Below are 24,715 nucleotides of genomic sequence, written 5' to 3' on the forward strand. Positions count from 1 at the left end.
CTCTCTTCCTCTCCCCCTCTCCTTCAGCTCTCTCTCTCACACACATACACACACTCTCTCTCTCTCAAAATAAAAAATAAAAGAAAAAGAATCTAAATAAATAGAACCCCAAAGATGTTATTTTTCTATTTAAAAAAGTTTTTCAGTTTTTTCAGTTTATTTATCATTTTTTAGGGGAAATAGATATTTCCACCTTACCTACTTCCTCTTGCTTTTGCAAAAGGGGCAGAAACACACACACACACACACACACACACACACACACACACACCACAAAAACAAGAGAGGTGGAGATGATGAATGGATAAGGGTTTGAAGTTGCCAACAGGAGCTTAGGATGAAAAGTTTGAATCAGTAGCTTCTTAGAAGAAAGAGAATGAACATCTTTAGATCCATTTATTTCTTGATTCTGGACTTTAAATTGGTGGAAGGGCTGCATACTTCTGGTAGAGGGGAGGATCCCAGGAAAAGCGTTAACTATGGTTTGTTTCTTTTTTTCTAACAAGAGAATCCAACAATGGATTTTCTCCCTCATACCCCAAATTCTAACTCCCAACCCTTTCTCTACCTCCTATAAACTTTCTACCTTTCTTTAGTCCATAGTTGAAAAACATGAGAGCCAATTAGTGTTTGTTACCATCTTTGCTGGTAACTCCCACATCTACATCATTGGCCATAATATCTTTTCTGAGTTGCTGATCTCCACCCAAACTCATATGTCCAAAATTAGTATGTCCAAAAAAAACCTCATAATTATTAGAGTAAAAGCTATTCCTTTTTCCTGATTTCATTTTTTTACCTAGAAAGTACTGTGAACTGTGCTGTTCCACTCACCACTCTATCAATGACACCCAATCCCATCTGCCACCTCCCCCATTTGGGGTCCAGAATTATGTTCTATCACTGGTCTACAGTGTGCCCTCTGTTCCAGCCTCCAGAAACTCGACTACAGGACCCCAACTTTGTTCCCATCACCTGCCTCCTGGATCTTCTTCCCCTCACCAACTGACTGACTGTTGAATAGGAAACCTCTTCGGTGCTATTTCTTGTGCATGTGTCCTCCCAGCCCCCAGTACTGCCCTTGATTCCTGAGAGCCATGGAATCTTTCTTTCTTTTTTTTCTTTTCTTTTCTTTTCTTTCTTTTCTTACCATTCTTTTCTTCTAGCTGCTTGTTTTAAGTCCTTTTTTTTTTTTTTTTTTCAACGTTTTATTTTTATTTTTGGGACAGAGAGAGACAGAGCATGAACGGGGGAGGGGCAGAGAGAGAGGGAGACACAGAATCCGAAACAGGCTCCAGGCTCTGAGCCATCAGCCCAGAGCCCGACGCGGGGCTCGAACTCACGGACCGCGAGATCGTGACCTGGCTGAAGTCGGACGCTTAACCGACTGCGCCACCCAGGCGCCCCTTAAGTCCTTTTTAAAAAAGTGTTTATTTATTTATTTTTAGAGAAAGAAGGAGAGAGAACAAGGGAGGAGAGAGACAGACAGAGAGAGAGAGAATCCTGAGCAGGCTCCATGCTTTCAGCGCGGAGCCCGATGTGGGGCTCAATCTCACAATTGTGAGATCATGACTGAGCTGAAACTAAGAGCCAGAGGCTTAACTGACAGCCGCCTAGGTGCTCCTTAAGTTCTTTTTATGTGATTCCCCCTCAGGCCCCCAATGCTGCCAGCTGCTCTGTGAGACTAACCAGGTTGTCTGACCTGGGGTCAATTCTGTATGACTCGTACAGAGTCACTCCCTGAAAGGCCACTTTCCCTACTTTCCAGATTTTGTAGTTTCTGCATCAGTCACACGAACCCCACTGCTCTGGTCTGTCATCACTGTGCTTTGTGAAACTGTATCTCCTCGTAGCCTTTCTCAGTGTCTGTGGCACTTTTGTAACCTCCTAATAGTAGAGTAAGTTTTTTTTTGCCAAAATGGTGCCCTCTAGATTTTCTGCACCTCTCAACCTGGGAGAATTGGGAAACTTTCTGCAAGACTGCCTCCCTGGTCCTCCACATTCTTCTCCTGATGTCAGTTTTTCTGGGTTTGACACAAGCCCATGAGACACCCTTTAAAGCCTCTGACAGGCTATGCCATGTCCTTTCCAGCCCACTTTAGTTAGACTACATCATTGTGAGGCCACCAGCCCTTCTGTTTGAATTCTGTCAATCTCCACCTGGCCCACTTCTGGGTGGAACCTGGACAGTATTGTCACCCTTTTCCTACCTTCTCCCCCCACATCCCTGGAACTGGCTGTTTTCTGTGAAAATGGCAGTGAGCAGGTTCAGTTTTGAACTGGCCCTGAGGAAAGGGGTTAGGAGTTGTGTGGGCAAGAGGCAGGGATGACAGACATTGGAGAAGTGAGAATAAATTTTTTTCTTTTGAATATTTTTTGTATAAGTAATAAATGCAGTGGAAACAAACAAAAAGTAGCTTGGAGGCAGTCTGTAAGGGAACTTATATGCCAAATTGGGAATTTGAATTTTGTCCCAGAAGCAGGAGAAAGCCAATGGAACCTTTCCAAAAAAAAAAAAAAAAAAAAAAAAAAAAAAATTAACATAATTAGATTTTTAAAAATAGAAGGTAACTCTGGCAATAATGTGAAAGTTAGAGACCAGATAAAAGCTTTCTGAAGAATCTAGGAGGAGTTGATGGGGACTGTACATAATCAGGGCTGCCCTTTAGGTAGGGAGTTAGAAATTCAAGACTCAAGTTCAGGAATGAGAACTCAACAAACAGACCCTGGAGACAGACAGTTGCCACATGGAAAACTGTTGTCTGTACTGGGGAGATTACTAGGGACTGCCACTGTAGAGAAAGTATGTGGAGTAAGGGTCAAGGGCGGGGGGGGGGGGAGTCTGAGAAACATCGTCATTTGAGAGTCAGTCAAAGGATGAGGAAAACCACTTTGCAGAAGGAGCAGTAGGAGAAGCAGGAAGGAAACCAGGAACCTGAAGGGTTTTGAAAACCAAAGGACAAGAGACTTTGGAAGAGTGGGAGGTGGTCAACAGTTTCAACAGGTAAGGAAGGTCAAATAGGATCAAGAATGAAAATCTGCCGGGTAGCAATTAGTCTTTCAAGAAGTGTGGTGAACTAGGATGGAAATCCATTGGTAGCTGTTGGAAAGGTAGAATGGCAGGAAAGATACTAGAATGAGGGATCTTCACAGGATGAGTTTCTTCCCTCCAAGGAAATGGAGAGGTGGTGATACTGAAGAGAGGAGATGATTAATGGAATAAGGTGCTGGAGGGGTAGAGAAAGGAGAGAGGAACAGATGAAAGACACACATCAATGGCAGAACCACAGGACAGGAGCCTGGGTCCCTGATCATAGCAGAAATGTGTTATGAGCTATAGACAATTACCTCCAAACTCTGTTTATGTGGAAAAGAAATAAACTTCCAGCTTGGTATTTAATGCTTCCTGTCATAAGCAGACAAACGAACTCCTAACTGATACAGGAGAGAAGGGAGTTCAAAGAACAAGCAAGTACCTCTCACAAGCATGAAGACATGAAATAGCACAGTATGTTCTGAAGACAAGACCAGTCTGCAATTGCTAGACTATCAAATGTGAGAGAGGGAACAGTAGGAAAGGAAGATGAAAATGTAGACCCAGGCTGTGAGGAGTTGAGACTGGATCCTATGGATAAGAAGTAGCCACATGAAAGGATGTTAAACAAAGAAATGGCATGCCCCCCATTTCAGCTTTGGATAGATTCTTCTTGTGGCAGTCTGGAAGGGGCTGATGTGGAGGCAAAACAGGATGTAGGGAGAGTGCTTAGAAACTTCTACTAATAGTCCTGGTGAGAGATCATGATGCCTGCATGGGTGCAGTTATGGAAGGGTTACAGAGGGATGGAGAGACCTGAGAAATACTCAGGAATTAAATCAATAGGAATTGGTGACCAATAGCATGGGCAAATGATTCAGGGTGAAGCCCAGGTCTCTATCTTACATTGCTTTTCTCCATCCTCACTGTTAGTACCTCAATTCAGGCATGCCACTACCTCATATATTCATTCAGTAGATATGTATTGAGTGCCATCTCTGTGCCAGGTCCTGCAGATACAATGGTGAACAAGACAGAAATGGTCTTTGCTCTCCCAGATCTTAAACAGGAATACCATTGCTGAAAGCTTCATATGTGATATCTCATTTAATCCTCCAAATACCCTTTGATGTAAGAATTACTATGTTCCCATTTTTCAGATGAGATAACCCAGTCTTAGAAAGTTTAATGATTTGTTCAAGGTCATATGGCTAGCTGGTAAATGGTGGTGCCAGGAATCACATGCAAATCCACCTTACTTTAAGGCATGGTTTTATTTTGTTTTGTTTTGTTCTGTAGGCTCTACACCTAATGTGGGGCTTGAACTCACAACCCCAAGATCAAGAGTCACATGCTCTATGGACTGAGCCAGCCATGTGCCACCTAGAGCCATGTTTTTAATCACTTGACTATGTTCTTTCTCATGCAATTACAATGAATTGAATACTGTAACAAGAAGTATGGTGGTTTGGATCACTGCAGCCTCCCAACTGGACATTCTTTCTGCATTTGTATGTTTCTAAAGTGCAAACTGGGGAGAATGGTGGTACCTCCTCTAATTGAGGGCACTTGGAGGAAGAAGATGAGGCTTTGCATGGAAGGTGATAGATACATTCAGGCCTTAGATATATATTGATTTTGAGATGGCTCTGAAACATCCAAGTGGAGATACCCAGCAGTAATGTGACAGACAAGTCTGAAGTTTGGAGGGAAGCAGGGTTGGAGACGAAGCACTTGGCATCACTTGTACTTATAGGTCAGCTAAATTAAGGCAATTACTGGGACTCTTCAGGGGCTCCTAGAAGAGGAGCAGCCTGCTGAGAAAAGGGCAGGGTACAGGCTTAAAGAGAGTGGAGTAGATTTAGGATAATTGATTAGAGAAAAAAAGAATTCACCAAGGGTACTCAACTTAAGATAATTAAGTTGTATTTAGGGTTAGAGAGAATGAATTTATAGTTGATATCCATCTGCATGACTGAGGGATTTTCTCCAGCAACAAATAACCAACTCAAGAATAGGAAGACTTGCCAAAATTTTATTATTTTACTAGTTCCTTTCTTTTGTCTCACTCTGATTCAAGACCTTGCCTGTGAGTTCCCAGAGCACCCTGATTTTACCTTTGATCTGCTAAGGAACACTTGACCTATTAGGTTCTATTTAAGTCCACCTCCCCTTTGGACTTTGAAATCCTCAAAGTTCTTTGAGACTTTGAGAACTCCAAAGTTATTTTCCTTTTGAAATCTGTTTTTTATTGTTTTTATTCCCTATTATGTACTTGTTTTATCTCCATGTTAGGCTGCAGAGTCTCTAAGGGGAGGGACTGTGATTTTGCACAGTTCTATAGGAGCATCACCGTAGTTCAATGCCTCAGACACAGTATTTTGTTAAACATTTGTGGGACTGGATTGACTTTAATCTGGAAGCTGCAATGTGAAAACTAACCAACTATCTAATTCTATCAAGCAGCAATTTTTAAGACTTGGCAATTTTATTCAGACTTGGAATAAACAATCCCCTCGTCTCAGCCTTCATTCTCTGTCTTTCATTAAGAAGTAGCTAGGACACCTCCACCAGGTACATAACATTTTGTCTTTGGAGTTTGGACCCTACAGGCAGCTCTCTAGGCTCTTTGACCATGGATAAGCTACTCAGCATTTCTGGGTCTACTGAATCTCAGCAGTTTAATAAAACTCAGAGGATTGGATGTGATGATTGCAGATGTCCCTTTCTGTTCTAAAATCCAAAGATTAAAAAAGAAGTGACCAGCACCAAAAAACAAGTAGATAAAAATCAAATCAAATCAAATCCAAAGATTTCATGACCCCCCCCCCCCAGAAGACCTTTAAACCACACTTAAGAATACTGCCTTATAAAGCACAATTAAAACATGGGTTCCAAGTGAAATAAGTCAGAGACACAAAAACCACTATGACTTAAAAAATATGTGGAATCTAAAAAAAATAAATGAATGAACAAAGAAACAAAAACTAGAAACAGACTCATAAATACAGAGAACAACTGATGGTTGCCAGAGGGGAGGTGGTTCGTGTGATGGGCAAAATAGGTGAAGGGGATTAAGAGATACAAACTTCCAGCTATAAAATAGATAAGTTAAAGGGATGAATAGTACAGCATAGGGAATATAGTCAATAATATTGTAAGAACTTTGTATGATGACACATGGTAACTACACTTTTCATGGTGAGCATTTCATAACGTATGTAATGGTCAAATCACTATGTTGTACACCTGAAACTAATATAATACTATATGTCAACTATACTTAAATTAAAAAACACATGGGTGCCATGTTTCACAATTAGAAAATGTCAAACAAATCCCTATCTCTATAAAGTTGGGCTACAATGAACTTCCTTTAATCCTCACAGAGCACATTGCCTCTAAAATGAAGACACTGGCATTTTATATTTAATTATTGCTTTGACCACTGGTTAAAACATTTAATAGATGCAAGATGTTTTTCAGTGGTAGATTTATCCAAAAATCAAACAAAAGGGCACTGTTATTCACTTTGCTAGTAAAAAGACAAGAAGGCTAGAATGTGAAACACCATCTCAAATCTCATGTGTACCTTGGATAACACTTTCCTTTTTTTCAGATTAGAAATCAAAGAGTGGAAGTGACTTACTCAAGGTTATAGATGTACCAAATGGCAAGGCTGGTAGTAGAATCCAAGGCTTCCAGTCATATGCTTTTTTTTTTTTTTTAAACAACCAAATTGGTCAAAAATCTCCTGAAAGACAAAAACAGATGAAAGTGAAATGCCAGTTGACTGAGTTTAAACAGAGACCCCACTTTGTTCTTTCCAGGTTCAATAATAAACAATTCCAGTGATTAGCATGAAGGGCTGGCAGATGAAACATTTAACTCCTAAACAAAAATATTTGTATTTTTGCACTGAAGTTAGCAAATCAATTGTAAAAATTAAAGTAAATGGAAAATAAAGAGAATTAACAAACCCAGAATTCAATTTTCCTTCACTCTTTTGGAAGACAGAAAAAAAAAAAATCCCTGCGGTTCCCTTCATTAGCAGGCAGGGTGGTGAGTCCCATTGTAAATCCCACTTATAAAGGCTCATGGCTACCTGCAGAGCCTAGGAGTACCAATCACATTAGTGAAGACACCAGATGACCAAAGGAAGCAGTGAGGGTCTGGGAAAGCTAGTAAACAAAAGGCAGCATTCCAAATGAATGCCATTGCTAGAGACTGCATTGTAAAATGCCTGGATTTGAGAACCCTAAAGCAGATTAGTTTAAGGCAACAAAAGATTCAAACAAGATACAAAGAACCCATTTTGACACATTAAGAAATTGTCTTCATTAGATCATCAGGTGCTTAAGTGTAATCATTAAAAAAATAATAATAATTCCATTTAAGTTGTGTTTCAAGAAGTTGTCCTGGAAGAACGGGGACTTAAACATGGTTCTTGAATATAACATGTTCATGACCAAAATTAATGAACTACACATGCTAGCCTTTTTCCCTTTTAATCTTCCTGACATTTTAAAGCCCTGTAATGACTTTAAAATTTGTTATACACACCATTTCAATGGACCACTCTGCCATGAGTACTGCTACTTTAAGCACCAACTAGAAAAACTTGAATCTTTCCAATCTTCCACGTTGTTGTAATACTTTTAAGTATGAATTGCCAAAATGAAAAGCAACAAAACATCAGGCCATGGCATAATTTCCTGGACATTTTCTATCACTTCCTGTGCTTATTTGGCTGTTGTCACAAAGTTTAGACTCAAATACAGTCTAGATGTTTAAATTTGAAAATGTGGAAGTAAAACCTTATTTACTTCCATGTGAAGAAGGCTGATATTAGCTGCTGTTTGTTTTCTTTTGTTTTAAGGGTGGAATTAGGGAATTATGTTCAATAAAGTTAATAACTGCCAATATTGTTTGCCAGTTTTATTCACTAGATATCCATAGTGATAGGCTTAATAATGTTGATGTGAGGTAGAATTACTTATTGAAAGTCCTGTAAGAAGACATGGTCACTGACAATATGTGTAACATTAGATCAAATGGCCTTCTATTCAACGTTAGACCATCAATCAGTCTGAAATTTTACAAATGTATTTAAAGACCCTCTATCAATAGCAGATAAGCAGACAGGCAAAAGTGGTTCTGATCATTTAAACAGTCCTAAAATTCTATAAGCCAAACTTGAGATATAATAATGAGAACCTTTTCCTGTAATTTGTATTTGAAAATTAATTTCTCATCATACCTCAATTTGATAATCATCCCTCACCAAGAACAAAAGTAGTTCAGCTCCCACTTTCCCTTTAGAGGTACTCCCATTGTTTTGTCAAACCCTAATAGGGTCATAAGCAAGGCTTCACTGACACAGAAGGAAACAGTTCACAACTAATGAGCTGAGGTCACCTGCAGCTTTTAAGGCCAGGTGAAAACTTTGACTTCATTGATGTTCAAGTGGAAAAACATTGGAAAAGTACAGTGAGTATGAGCTAACAGTTTTCTGGCTTCACCTCTCCCCTAGGCTTAAAAATTATATAATGATAATAACATTATAATAAGATTAAAGTTTGTTATACTATTTATTTAAAAATATAATCAATCACCCTTGTTTGACAGAGGCAAAATGAAGTAGAAAAATAAAGACACTGGTGGCTGAGCCACATTTCAAGTTTGCAATAGCAGATGAGGGGCACAACTCTCATTGCCCACTCCCTCAAACCCTCATAATGCTGTGGCTTCTCCAGCCTTTTCAGTTTTGTCACATCGACGGTGGCATACATATGCCCTATCAAGTCAGTAACAGTATTTTCTCAGACAGCTCCTTATTTGCTGACTGCATTCATGGAGTGTCTCCTTTCATTGTCTCATCTATCCCTTCCCTCTCTCCTTGGCAGCTCAGAGACAGGACCAAGAACTGCCTGACTTGCGAGCCCCTAAAGCAGTGAAGACAAGTGGTGTGGGGGTGATAAATCTGAGTCAGATCATGCTCTAATACTTTGCAATCACGTGGCTTGAGGCTAGTTATTATCTATAAAATGAGAATAAGATTTCCTACCTCATCAGGTTATAGTAGATGGTGTATGCAGAGCACCTGGCATGTATTAGACATACAATAAATGTTAATACTCTTCCTTATAGAAATCCCTAACCACAGGAAGAATTATGCTTTTACAGAGTGTTCTTTCATGTATATTATCTCAGTTAATCTTTGTAAGATTACCACACTCAGAAGTAGCAAAGTACTCAAATGCATGTCCTCTGACGCCAGAACCAACTTTTTTTCTATTGGGCTACTATGTGAGGGGCTGTGGTGGTGGAGATCACATCATATTCCTATATCATCAATGCCTGTGGATAGGGATGTGGCGCATGGGCTGAACTGGGAGGGATCTTAGAAGTAAGTAAATGAAGCAAAAAAAATACAATCAAACAAAACCATACCACTTGGTAGGGTAACTGCCAGAGAGAGAAACTGCCCTTAGTGTTTATCAATAAAGTATCCTTTATGGTAAAAAAAGAAAGAATGAAAGTGAAAAATAATTATAATGTCCTGGGTGCTAGATCTTTATAAGAATGTGATTATATTAAGTTGGTCAAAAAAAAAAACTTATGAAAATAACAGACCTAAGAATATTATTTTTGTCTAAGGTTGAGAAAGCTTTCCTAATTGTCATTAGATGCAACTAATATCTAAATTAGCCAAAATTTCCTAAAGTACCTCAGAACTATGAGTTTTACTTTTATACACTTTTACTTCCTTTAATCCTCACAATAACATCTTGAGATATACATTGTATTCATTATGAGAATACAGACAACAAAAGATTGAGTGACTTATTTGAGAAAGTTAGCACTGCTGTTACCCAGACCTACATCCTTTAAACCCTACATGTGTATTTTTCAAGCTAAGTCACATTATGTTCTCTGCAGTAACAGAAAAGAATATGTGAAATGGTCTAAACTGTAATCAAGATTGTTAATTAAAACTCATGAGAGGAGTAACAAATGTCAGGTTGGTTAAACATGAGTTTACATACACAGACTGTAAATATCCTACTTAGAGACTTCTGAGGTCAGAATGACATCCATTGTTTAGGTTTGAAAATAAATTTTTAAAGTCATTCCTGGCCTACTACGGAAGCCAGACTGAAAGAAAATGGGATTCCTAACTCATTCCAGTCTGATTATATACAATCATATTCTGACTTTACTATTTGCATTTTTTTAACTTAAAATTTTCTAAGAGAAATTTACAGCTTAAACCAGAATGACAACTTTTCACCCAAGGATATGATCTTCACTCTTATTACTTTTCATTCTATTACCTACCTAGAAAAATCTTTGTTGAGAATCAAAATATAAGGAAATTCCTAATTAATGGAGTTGAGATATATGAACCGATGGCATGTAAATTGAAAGACAAAGTGCTCTTTATTTGGGGATAAAAAGTGAATAAACTAAGAAGAACCCTAAAAAAATCTGCGTGAAGAAACAAGTCACCAGAGCTATGGATGCAGATAGTCAACATTCAGGAGAGATGGAGTGGGTCAGTCCTGCCAGTTTGGGTGCTCAGAGAGGCTCTTTTTTTTTTTTTTTTTAATTTTTTTTTTCAACGTTTATTTATTTTTGGGACAGAGAGAGACAGAGTATGAACGGGGGAGGGGCAGAGAGAGAGGGAGACACAGAATCGGAAACAGGCTCCAGGCTCTGAGCCATCAGCCCAGAGCCTGACGCGGGGCTCGAACTCACGGACCGCGAGATCGTGACCTGGCTGAAGTCGGACGCTTAACCGACTGCGCCACCCAGGCGCCCCTGAGAGGCTCTTTTTAAAGTCACTGCTAGTTGAATAGTAATGGTGGTGGTGGTAGAAAGTGCTGAATGATAAATCAGGACATTATGAGGAAGAATGGAATGGAAGTTCCTATTTGTTTCAGCAACTGCTATAGCATGGGTTATATTTGACCTGAATGTAACTAAACAGAAAATCTGGCTGGAATTACTACTGATTTTTCTTGATGAAACCAAGGTGCCCATTGAGACACTGTTAAAGTTTCGCATCATTTACATCAGTGTTTCTCACAAAGTCTAGTTCAAGGACTGCATCTGAATCACTTGACGAATGGTACTCACCATGGAGATTCCTTATCCTCTCTCTCAGAGATTTACAAGTCACTAATTCTAGATAAGGACTCAGGAATCTGCAATTTGAATACCCCAGAAAGTGTTGCTAGATTTAGCAAATAGACAACGCGAGCCCCAGATGATTCTATGACATTACAGTTTGAAAATCACTTATTTGGAAAAAAAGAGGGGGAGGGGATCAAAACTGTGTATGATTGTTAAATGGGATGCTTATTTATAACAATTAGCCATACATATTAAAAAGAAAAGAAAGAAACCTCACTGTCTGATCCTAGGACTGGCTCCTTGACTACTCTCTGCTTCAATCTCTTCCTTTGGAAAGTGGAAACAAACCAATGATGATTCCTACTAAGCCCCCTGCCACTCTGGTTATGCTCAAAGAAGGTACCTAAAAGCACAAGAGAGTTAGAAAGGCCATTTTGCCACGACAACAGCAACTTGTTACTGGGATGAGTACTGTGTACACCTCCACCACTGTTTAGATGCCTGTGGCATTTGACCTTTACCTCTTCCTCTGAGGCCGGCCCTAGCAGGGAATGAAAGCATCTAAAAAAATGGAACATTGCTTATCAACTAGGTTTTTAACTGTTAAACCTAACTTCTCTAGGTTTTACATTCCACTCCCCCCTTCCCAAAAAGCTTCTAACCAAGCTTTAATGGTAATTGGATTCTGTGTTACATGACAAATGTGTATTAGAAGAATATTTAGAATGTTCAACTCTGTAATAAGAGGCATCAAGCCTGTGAATCCTGGGGTAAAGAAGACTGCAAATCATGCTCCCATTTCACAGAAAAGTTAAACAGAAAAATTGCAATATTATTACGTACAATTATTAAAGTAGCTCACTAGGGAAGAGATGTCAGAATGGAGGGGAGTTCTGAGAAAATGACACAGGAGCATAGAAGGGTGGAGGTAAGGATAGAAAGACATATGGGGAGTCTGCAAAGGTAAATTTTGACGATTAGTGGTATGCTGGTGGTTAGTAAATGCCAGTGTGCCTCAGAATCATGGTATGGCTGTCTGTGACATCCTTCTCTGCGTTTTCAAAGTCAGTGTATGCCATAAAGGAAAAGTGAAAAATTAGTCACATTAAGAAGAGCTCACACACAAATAAGTATAATCTGACTTGATGTAAGGAAGACCCAGCAGACTTTGTTTGCTTATTCAAGTTTTCTGCTGTATTGCTGGCATAAGGTCCTATTGTTTCTTTACTACTAACAGATATATGGGAGGCTGGGTCAAACATCATCTGATATCATTCTCAATATGAGGGCTTTGTTTGTTTCCATATAATGATGTTCTTGGGCTGTTAAAATCGGTCAGGGTCTTTCCTTATTATAGTTAGACAAGTCACTTTACAGAAGGAAGGAAGACACCTGATTCACATGACCAAGTATAGCAAAGGGAGCATGTGAACTTTCAACAAAAGAGGAAGCTTTATACCAGATGTGAAAAAGTAAAGTTTATTTTTCCATTTAGTTTGTTTATTTAAGTAAGAAGGAAGGAGACAGCGGCTGCTTCCCATTCCAAACTACTCAGGGAATTACTTTTCTTTCTTCTTTATAAATGAACAAAATTGGCTTACTGCAGTTTCCAGAGAGATCTGGAAAGGAACCAAGTCAGTAATGATTACATTTCATCTGTAGCTAGTTTAACCTTTGAAACCTGCCAATCAGCAGACAAGACCAACAGGGAAGGTCAATGCAGCCTTGCCCATCTAGCATTCTCTTAATGTTTCGATAGAAAACAATTTATTACAGAAATTATTTTAAGAAATACAAAGCACAGTATAGACTGTAATCAAGGCCCTTATAAAATTCATTTAGCAGCTGAGAAACCCTCAAGTCTTAGGTTAGTTTACTTTCCATTTTAATCATTGTGATTAGGCAGCACAATGATAGAACTTTTACATTTAAAACAAAATAACTGAAGGAAAACATCTTTTGTCCTTGATTCATCTATCTTTTCACATTATTTTGGTCTGACACATCATTTGTTTCTCAGCTGAAGATCTTCTTGGTATATATCCAAAGACAAACACAATCTTTTTCACAAATTGTTAAACATTCCTCTTAATCCTGAAGGTATTAAATGCTATAAAAATAATATAAAATATACCACAAAACAATCATTGATATTTTGATCATGTATTCATTAGCAAAAAGAAAAAAAACAGGCCACAAAATATTAAATGGCTTTTCCCTCTTCATTTACACATCCATTAAAAAAAATGCTTAACTCCTCTTCCTCCCCCATAATATCCTCTCATCCTGCTTCTTGCAGGAAAAAAGAGAACACCATCACTGAGATTAATGGAGCATTGGTAAAGTACTTTAGGTACAAATGACCCACTTTTATGTACTGCCAGAACAATTCAGCAAGGGTTTAGGAAGAAGAAAACCTCAAGTTCCTTTCCATTGAATCCATGCAGCTGGTGGTGATAAATTGATTGTTCTCCTTTAACAGCAGGGTCAGAAAGACAAAGAGAGAAACATTTTCTATAACTGGCTATATTTTTTATTAATTAGTAAACTTTTTTTCTTTAAGTGCCCTATGTCATCAAGAAGAATTACCTCCAGTTTTAATTAAAGCCCTCTCAAAGATAAACTCATCCTGCTAAAATGCAAGAGTGGCATAATGGGATGATTTTTCTTTGAGTAAGACAAAATGCAAGTGGTCCCTCTTTCTAAATGAAGGAGAAAAGGGATTGATCTACTTCTGGACTTCTATTTCCTGGGATTGTTTCTTAAATACTTTCTGTTTATCACTCTAGTTTATCATCTTTAAAAACAACCAAGGGGCGCCTGGGTGGCGCAGTCGGTTGAGCATCCGACTTCAGCCAGGTCACGATCTCGCGGTCCGTGAGTTCGAGCCCCGCATCAGGCTCTGGGCTGATGGCTCAGAGCCTGGAGCCTGTTTCCGATTCTGTGTCTCCCTCTCTCTCTGCCCCTCCCCCGTTCATGCTCTGTCTCTCTCTGTCCCAAAAATAAATAAACGTTGAAAAAAAAAATTAAAAACAACCAAAAATAGAATTGGTAATATATCAAATTCTAGATACTGTGTGAAATTCAAGAATCCTAAATTTTGAACTTAAATCTGTTCTTCTAAGTATCACTATCAAGTGTGAGTTAAAGTAAGACTCACTTACTCATTTGGTCTTTGCTATGAACTCTCCACAAAGATCTGAATCTGGCCCTTCAACTACTATAGTTACTGCAAAAATTACAATTGCTAACATCAGCTAATATTTAATGCTCAGTTTGAAGATTTTTTCATGCAATCTAATAGTTTGTTTTTATTTAAAACCAGGATGTAGCTACCATTTCATAGCAGTAGTGTTAGAGACCAGGAAAGGTAGGGAAGAGGTGTCTAGAGTGGAGTGGTTACTACAAGTCTATTCTCAAGGCTTAGATGTAAAAGCATGCTGGGATGTAAAAGATTCAGTATTCACAGAATCACTAAAATAATACATTGAACAGAGTATTAACATTTGATACGATTAGTAAATGAACACATTTATATGTGCATTTGTGTGCATGTGTGTGTGTGTGTGTACACAGTAAAGCCACCTTCCAGACATCGGATTTGTGGGAAACCTCAACTACCTATCCTTGAACCAGTCAGGCACCTAGAAATAAGAGGAAAATAAACTTTCACAGTGAAATAAAGAAAGAAATGTGACTAATTTGTATTGTAGGTGCAGACTCACCCTCAAGTATAACATAAAACAGCAGTTTACCAGCAACATGACACACTGGTTCCAGGGAGAAGTGATAACTCACCTAAAGAGAAGAGACTCCATATCTACAAAAGTAGACAAACACACACACACACACACACACACACACACACACACACATATGTACTAAATACTCAGGATATTATAGAGGCAAATGACCCTATACTAAATACTTCAATAGTCACTGCAGGCAACGCTGTAATTCAGTGAACCCCAAAAGCAGATCTTTATAATTAGGACCCTGAGTCAGCAAATATGTGCTATTTAAAAGGCAGAATACATGGAAACCAATTTGACAATAAATTTCATATATTGAAAAAAAAATAAAAAATAAAAAAAAATAAAAGGCAGAATACTAAGTAATATATTATAGGAAAATCTTTCAATGAAATAACTGATTTTTTTTGAGCCTTCAGTTACATGGAAAATAAAGTCATATGGAAAAACTTTACTATTGTTATGCTTTAGGCAATGTATTTTGCCTCTAACTTTCGAAGGTTTTTCTGAATACTCATTTGTTATGCTCAAAGAAGTTCCAAGGAATGTAAATATTTTAAATATTATCACTATTTACAACTAGATTAAATTATACAATTAAGAGTTGAATTTTTTAAAGGATGCCTTTTCCAATTATATTTGCCTTGTTAAAAATTGTGTTAATCAATTGTGTGTACAAGTTTTGGGTTGCACTGCAGTGTCTCTTCTTCCATATGACTGTAATAAGCTACCACTCCTGGCTAGTAATAAGTTATCACCTATACTATTATGATGTGATTTTAAAATCTGATGTACAGTCTTGGTTATTAAGACCTCTGAAGAGATTTGCATGAGGAACAGCAGGAGGAATTACTTAAAACTTGAAACAAAAATTCTTGATTCATTAATTACTTGTTGAACACCGCAATGTCATGGATGTAATCCAATGGTCCTGGAGGATGCTTAGAAAACAACAGAATAAGAAGATTTCAGATACTCTGAAATCTTTGACTCTCTTCCTTTGAAAAAAATCTTCTGTCACAAGTCAGAAGGATAATGTCTCTTTTCACCCAATGAGAAAGCTGTTCTCACACGAGCATAATTAATCTTCTGACACCATGACAAAGAAATTCCTTAAAAGGATTTCTCCGATTTCCTCTCAAGACAGAAGATTGTCTTTATCCATCATCTGTTCTTCCTGATCCCTTCTTTTTGAATATCCACATCAGCAGAATTGTCCATCAGAAGAGACAGCAGGAGGGAAATCTCTGCATGATTGATAGGGCCCTGATGCTCTGCAGGCTATTTAAGTGCAAGCATCTATTGTTGCAAACTTACTTTACAGCAGTTAAACAAATATAATAGTCACCAATTCAACCATTGTGCAGCTTAGACTTGACTAAAACTAGTAAGTGAAGTTTGCTAATGACAAGGCACTGATTTAAACTTTGCAGATAAGTTGTCCTGGTGCCTATTCAGAAAAAAAGAATATTCTCAAAGTCATGAAACAGTATATATGGTATATTAGAAAGTGTTATACACTATACTGTATGTAGATAGACATTCCCATTAAAAAACAAGAAACATCTGAAACTTTATCTTAACAGTCACTCAGTACTTCTCACCTACATCATGGCTATTTAGGAAAACAAACAAACAAACAAAATTGCATTATGTTACCATCAAGAAAAATGAGATGTGTCAAAGAAGAAAGTGGTACCAATACTCCCTTAAAATTATTTTTTCAGATTCATCATAGTAAAGTTTTTTTTTCAAAGAGAGATTCTGGTATATTCAGGTGCTCTCACCCCCATCTGTGAAAGAAAATGGAAGGCTATTTGAGACTCCTTGTGAGGACCTCCTACTTCCTTGGGTGGAACTAATGAACAAGAAGAGCACTGTAGGTCAGTTTCAAGTGGAGGAGCAAAGCACACTGAGCAAAGGCCCAATCCACAGAAAATGCAAGCCTGGCTCCATTTGCAAAGTAATCTATATGAAATGGAAACAAATCTAGAAATCTCACTAAGCTCTGGTAAAAGCACACCCAATATCAACAGTAGAGGTTACAGTATGCTCTGTGTTCTTTATAGATGCTGCCAAGAAAGGCCACTTGAGCCCAGACACTAGGACACACTGACACCATGTGTTCTGTTCGCACCACAATGACCTTGACTACTCAGTTCTGGACGCACCCTGTGAAAATATTTGTTTATGCTTCCAATCCCCAAACACTGAGGCCAGCCCCAGCTCACTGGTGCTTCCCTTTGTATCTTTAGAAGGACAGACTGTTGCTGCCTGACCTATCATGGGGCGTCTTCTCCAGCTGACCTGCCTCCTCCGGCCAAGGAGAACGACTGATGGCTGGTCCACAGCCAGGACCCACGTGTTTTGCAATGAGCAGCTTAAAATGGTTTTTCTTAAATTGCAGAGTTATATTCAGGATTGATTACCCCTTTGAAGATTTAGGGGAAAAGAATTAGATCCAGGATAAAGACCTAGGAAAATCTTTGTGGATAATGAGGGACACTAACCAGTTTGAATGCAGAATATCATAGAGTTTGAATTTAGAGAAGCTGGAAATCAATTGAGAATGAACTGGTAGTAAAAGTAACACAGGAGGAGGGCCAGATGGGGAACTCAGACATACAGCTCAGAAGGGACTTTGAAGCGTTCCCTCACCAGCTAAGGACCCAGAAATCTGACCAGGGCTCACATCACCAAGAGCTCCACATCGCTGGCTGACAGTTCTTTTGTGAATGGCTTGTCTTCCCAACAGGATTGTGTGTGTACTGGGACAGAGCAGGGTGGGTGGCAAGAACCAGTCCTTATCATTTTTGTTTGTCTATCATACATCATATAGCATCTTGTCAAGATAAATAAACACTTACTAGTTAGTTAGAATGGAAATTGATTAACAGGCTATTAGTTCTGCCCAAGGCCAGGTGTATAATACCTGAGAAGGGGACCTTGAGACTAAGTCCAAGTTCATGAGGAATTCTCTCTTGCCTATAATGATCCCCAGAGTTAAATCCTTGATGAGAAAAACCTACCAATGTATATGGGAAATCTCCGTACCTTCCTCTTAATTTTGCTATGAACCTAAAATTGCTCTAAAAAATTACATTAAAAAAAAAAGCCCAAAACAAAATAAAACAAACCCTACCAGTACTCACAAAAACACAGGGGAAACCAAACATTTCATTCTTTTGCCCTTCAGAGATATCTTTGTAAGACAAGGATCAGTTGTAATGTGGTCCATCATGAATATTTAACACTAATTGTGTTCACAGAACCGACTCTGGATTGACAGGCATTTACTGGATTCTAGCTCCCCTGCTTCCATGGGTGCATATGGTTCAGTCTCTCTTTGCTTCAGTTACTTCATCTGTAAAGTGGAGATAATAATGGTGCCTATATATTATAAGGTGTTGTAAGGATTAAATGTAAATCCTGGCATTTGGCAAACACTCAGTACATACCAACAGATTATTATTCATTCCCTATTGCCCCCTTGCCCCCTCATTCATGCAACTCTCTTAGTAGGTACATTCAGCTCTATTTCTGGGAGTTTATCACCACACACACACACACACACACTCACACACACACTACCAGATTTTGGTGCTAAGAAAGGAGTAGGCCCAGTAAATTGAGCTAAATGGTCACTTCTGAATGACTGAGAAAAAAGAATGAGTAAATTAAGCAGAACAAGCAAAGAACAGAGCAGGCCAAGGTGACACAGGGGCTGGAAACAGACAATTTCTCTGAACTCTATTTGAACTATTGCAGGCCTGCGTGTGCCTCATTCTGCCTCATCCAGCTCAGCTTCACCACCTGGCTTCCTGGTTACCTTTACACTGTCTTCAAGTTGGGGTCTTACTGGGATACACAAAGCACATTCTGTACTTATTTTTATTTCTATTCAGTTCAATGCATACCTATTTTGTTCCTGTAGTTGCCAAGCATTGCTACATGCTGAGGATACATTTGTGAATAAGACTATAATTTAGAAATTCACAGTTCATTGAGGAGGGCACTTGTGGAGATGAGCATTGGGTGTTGTATGGAAACCAACTTGACAATAAATTATATTTAAAAAAAAAGAGGTTAATACCTCAGAGGGCCTTATATGACAACCTACATACACTGTAATACAGAGCACACATGGTGCAATAGAGTATAGTATAATAGAGAACATGTAGTGTAATAGGGAACATGAACGGTGTAATAGAGAACATACACAATGCAACAGAGAATATACATAGTGTAACAGAGAATATACATGATGTAATAGAGAGCATTCCAGTGCAATGGAGAACATAGTGTAATAGAGAACACACATAGTACAACAGAGGACGTACATAGTGTAATAGAGAACATACATGGTATAACAGAGAACACACAGTGCAATAGAGAGCATACATGGTATAACAGAGAACAGGGAGCATATAGTACAACAGAGAATACACATGGTGCAACAGAGAATAAACATGATGTAATAAAGAACAGACATGATATAATAGAGAGTATACATGGTATAATATAAAACATACACGGCATAATAGAGAACACGTGGTGCAACAGAGAACATACATGATGTAATACAGAACACACATGGTGTAACAAAGAACACACATAGTACAATAGAGAACAGACCTGATATAATATAGAGCATACATGGTGCAATAGAGAATATACATGGTACAATAGAGAATGCACATATTATAATAGCACACATAGTGCAACAGAGCACACACATGGTGAAATAGAGAACATACATGGCATAACAGAGAACATACAAGAAGCCTAGGTGGGAGTGGCACTTAGGACTTAAAACATGAGGGGGAGTTTGCATGACAGAGAAAAGGTAGTGTTGAAGACATTCCACATAAAGAAAACAGTGGGGCCAAAGAAGTAGGTGTCACTTTTGTGTGTGTCTGAGTCCTAGAAAGCATGAAGGCAGAATGGCAAGAAGTTAGATTACAGAGTGAAGTGACATTAAGAAAGGCGATTAGGCTTTAAAAATTTTTTCCCCATATAAAGAGGAGTTTTTAAAGATTTTAGGTAAAAGAGTAACATGATAGAATTTGTTTTTCAAAAAGACAATTCATGGAACCAAATGGAAGACACGGGACTAGGAACAGGAAAAGGAGTCAAATGTCATAGCGCTTGGAAGGGGATGATTAAAATGGTCTGGCAAGAGGCAATGAGGAACTAAAAGGACAGTGGAGCTGCAATGTCATTTATTCAACTTTTGCAGGTTCCTGAATTGGCAGGGTTTAGTGACACACTGGACGTGGGATGTGAGAGGGGAGGAAAAGCCTTCGATAACAGGGAAGTTTCTAGTTGGAGTACTTGAGTAAATGCCATGCCATTAATTAGGATAGGGGTGGTAAAGGAAGTGTTGCCCTGTTTCTGTGTGTGTGAATTTGTAGAATCATGTGTCTGAAGGCCTTTTGTTTACCCTATGTCACTAACACCCGGACCCTCCAGAAGGGAATTTAAGAATAGATTGAAAACTTAGAAAAATACTATTTTCCAGTGGGTTTTTAATAAGGTATTCTTTTATTTCTACTTCCTTACCAAAGGAATCCTATGACACCTACTATAAATTCTAATTTTTAACAATTGTGCAAAATTCCATTATTTACTCCATAAGCTGAATGGCTCAATGGATTTTGTGGCTAGACCTGTCTTTAAGTATGAGACAGAGAGGTGAAAAAAGAAAAAAAGACGAGCAGACATCTGCCAAAAGGCTACATGTGCCAAATGGGAAATGAGAGCACATTTAGAGAAAGAGGAAGAAGAAACAACAGGGGGGTTAAATACCCCTATTTTACTGCTAGGGAAAGTTTCTAAAGGGGAAGAACTTGTTTCATGATCAGTTTCATATATCCGAGGTCCACATCAAAGAGAACACAAGTCATTTTCAGAAGGTAGTAGCTGTCTTATTCTTCTACTACTGTTTTTGGGGCATCTATTATATCAGATTAAAAGATGGTTTTTATTAATGATTAACTACAGTGTTAACAAATATAAACAAAATTAATATGACATTTAATGAAAAGCAACTTGGTTTACTCACTAAACTACATGATTACCCAGCACATTCACCTTTAAAAAATATTATATTGTTATTTTATTTTATTATTTTTAAAATATTAATTCCAGTATAGTTAACATACAATGTTATATTATAGTGATTCAACACTTCCATACATCACCCTGTGCTCATCACAAGGGCACTCCCTAATCCCCTTCATCTATTTCACTCATCCCCCTACTCCCCTCCTCTCTGGTAACAGTTTGTTCTCTACAGTTAAGAATCTGCTTCACTTTTATAAAAAAATAAAATAAAATTACTACTGAGAATGGGGCAGGATTGTGGACAAGGTAGTTGGAGCTCAAGCAGGCAACTATCTTTTTTTTTAATTTTTTTTAATGTTTATTTATTTCTGAGAGAGTGACAGAGCATGAGTGGGGGAGGGGCAGAGAGAGACAGATAAAGAGAGAGGAGACACAGAATCTGAAGCAGGCTCCAGCCTCCAAGCTGTCAGCACAGAGCCCGACATGGGACTCAAACCCACAAACTGCAAGATCATGACCTAAGCCAAAGTCGGATGCTCAACTGACTGAGCCACCCAGGTGCCCCCCTTTTTTTTTTTTTAAGGAAACATATTTTTAGGGGAACTTTTTCTTTTTTTAGTTTTAGTTTTAGAGAGAGACAGACAGAGAGAGCACGAGCAGGGGAAAGGGGTAGAAGGAGAGAGAGAGAGAATGAGAAACTTAAGCAGGCTCCATGCTCAGTACGAATCCCGACACAATCCCGACTCAATCCCATGACCCTGGGATCATGACCTAAGCCCAAATCAAGAGTCAGACGCTCAGCCAACTGAGCCACCCAGGCACCCCACCCCCCACTTTTTAAAAGTTTGTTTATTTATTTAAGTAATCTCTACATCCAACGTGGGGTTCATACGCATGACCCCAAGACCATGAGTTACATGCTGTTCTAACTGAGCCAGCCAGGCACCCCAAGCAGTCAGCTTTCTTGGACCAGGAGGCATCTTCAGGAATGACAGCCACACATAGAGGAGCAAAAGACAGAAGGGGCCCAGATCCCTGATATCATGTATCACAATCTCAGGCCTAGACTAGCTTATGCCAGAAATGGTCTCCTAGAGCAGAAAAGTGGAATAATTCCCCTTAGACACACTCTCAACAATAAGGGTTAAAACAAAAATTTGTTTTTTGGTTGGTTTTTAGAGAGACAAAATTTGCCAGTCACATAAAATTTCCAGTAACCTGTTATTTTATTATATGACTAATGCCTTTCATATTTAATCAAGATTTAATTTTCCCCTAGGAACCAAATGACACTGAAGAAAGATACATCTGCATTCAACCTCCCACAAAGTAAACTCTTATACAGCTTTTATTCTAATCCAAAATGATAGGATGATACAGTGCTTCTTCAGTTAGGTTCAGCAAACATGAATTGGACATCTATCTATGTGCTAGTGTTCAGTCATTTCATTAAACTGTATTAGCAAGAAGCATAAGTATGTATATGCCCAAATTTTCCAACAATTCAAGTACAGTAACAACTTCTCTCTCTAGGGGTCATTGACCCAGAATTCTCAACTACTGGAAACACAGATAAGCATACAAGCAGATAAGTATACAAACAGACACAACAGACTGCACAAAGTTCACATTTTAAATGTATTTGCACTTCACTCAAGGGGAGCGAGCCATCAGGCACTCACCCAAACTTGTTTCCTCTCATTTAAGACACAGTTTGAGGGAGTTTGGATATATGATTCTTAGCTTTGACAGATTAAAAGACGTGAGATCCAGGGGCAAGAACAATGACAATTAAAAAAAAGAAGTGAAACTTAAAATTGACACTGACAGTGAAGATAGAAAAACAACTTCAAAAAGGATACAGAGGAACTTAAAATATGCAACAATCAGGAGCCATTGAGTTTAGGAGTTCTATACATAGTTCTAGTATTTAGCTTGGTTCTAGTACATAGCAAGACATTGAAAATAACCAAAATCATCAGGATAAAGTTGGACTTATTAAACAATTAATAATCTATAGTAACTTTTTGAAAAATTTCTGTCAAATTATTCCTTTTTAAAATCTAAGCATTTCAGAGAATAAATTCTAGAGATCCCCTACAACTAAAAAATTCTCATGCACACATGAGCTGCGGATGGGCAGAGAGAGGGAGAGGAAAAGAATCCCAAGCAGGCTTCAAACTGTCAGTGAAGAGCATGATGTGGGGCTTGAACTCATGAACCATGAGATCATGACCTGAGCTGAAATCAAGGGTCAGATGCTCAACCAACTGAGTCACCCAGGCACCCCCAATGTACACATCTTAACTTAAAAATACTTTCTGGCTAAAAAATACTAACCATTATGTGAGCTTTCAACAGGTCATTAACTTTTTGCTGGGAGAGGGTCTTGCCTCCAAGTTGATGGCTACCAACTGATCTGGGTGGTGGTTGCTGAAGGTTGGGGTGGCTGTGGTACTTTCTTAACACAAGACAACAATGAAGTTTGCCATGGTGAATGACCCTTTCTTTCATGAGTGATTTCTCTGTGGCATGCAATGCTATTTGATAACATATTGCCCACAGTAGAACTTCTTTCAAAATTGGAGTCAATCCTCTCAAACCCTGCCACTGTTTTATCAACTAAGTTCATGTAATATTCTAAGTCCTTTGTTGTCATTTCAACAATCTCCACAGCATCTTCATCAGGAGTAGTTTCCTTCTCAAGAAACCAATTTCTTTGCTCACCCATAAGAAGCAACTGCTCATTCATTAAAATTTTATCATGAGAATATCGCAATTCAGTCACATCTTCAGGCCCCATTTCTAATTATAGTTCTCTATTTCTACCACATCTGCAGTGATTTCCTCCACTGAAGTCTTGAACCCCTCAAAATCATCCATGAGGGTTGGAATCAACTTCTTTCAAACTCCTGGTTAGGTTGATATTTTGATCTCTTTCCGTGAATCATAAATGTTCTTAATCACCTAGAACCTAGAATGGCGAATCCTTTCCAGAAGGTTTTCAATTTACTTTGCCAAGATTCATCAGAGGAGTCACTATCTATGGCAGCTATGGCCTTCCAAAATATATTTCTTAAATCATAAGATTTGAAAGTCAAAGTTACTCTATAATCTATGGGCTACAGAATGGATGTGGTGTTAACAGTCATGGAAAGCACATTCATCTCATTGTATATCTCCATCAGAGCCGTTAGGTGACCATATGCATTGTCACTAAGCAGTAATATTTTGAATGGAATCTTTTCTTCACAGCAGTAGACCTCAACAGTGGCCTTAAAATACTCAGTAAGCCATGTTGTAAACAGATGTGCTGTCATCCACGCTTTATTGTTCCATTTATACAGCACAGGCAGAGTAGATTTAACATAATTCTTCAGGGCCCTAGGATTTTCAGAATGGTCAGTGAGCACTGGCTTCAACTTAAAGTCACCAGGTGCAGTAGCCCCTAGCAAGAGAGTCAGCCTACCCTTGAAGCTTTGAAGCCAAGCATTGACTTCTCCTCTCTAGCTGGGCAAGGCCTAGATGGCATGTTCTTCCAATAGAAGGCTGTTTCATCTACATTGAAAATGTCTTCTCCATTGTAGCCAACTTTAGGTCTTCGGGGTAACTTGCTGCAGCTTCTACATCAGCACTTGCTGCTTTACCTTGTACGTTGATGTTATAGAGACAGCTTCTTTCCTTAAACATTATGAACCACCCTCTGCTAGCCTCAGACTCTTCT

General features: G+C 38.6%; 1 protein-coding gene across 3 annotated transcripts in view; it reads right to left on the reverse strand.

The window, feature by feature from the left end:
* Positions 1-6,781, reverse strand: part of GREB1L (GREB1 like retinoic acid receptor coactivator) — a 175,982-nt gene extending 169,201 nt beyond the window's left edge. For all 3 annotated transcript variants that reach the window (XM_030336350.1, XM_030336349.1, XM_030336351.1), the window contains exon 1: positions 6,684-6,781. The gene's annotated coding sequence lies outside the window, so the exon portion shown is untranslated. The remainder of the gene's footprint in view (positions 1-6,683) is intronic.
* Between the last annotated feature and the right edge of the window lie 17,934 nt (positions 6,782-24,715).

The sequence above is a fragment of the Lynx canadensis genome, chromosome D3 (genome assembly GCF_007474595.2).
Source record: "Lynx canadensis isolate LIC74 chromosome D3, mLynCan4.pri.v2, whole genome shotgun sequence".
NCBI classification, from domain to species: Eukaryota; Metazoa; Chordata; class Mammalia; order Carnivora; family Felidae; genus Lynx; species Lynx canadensis.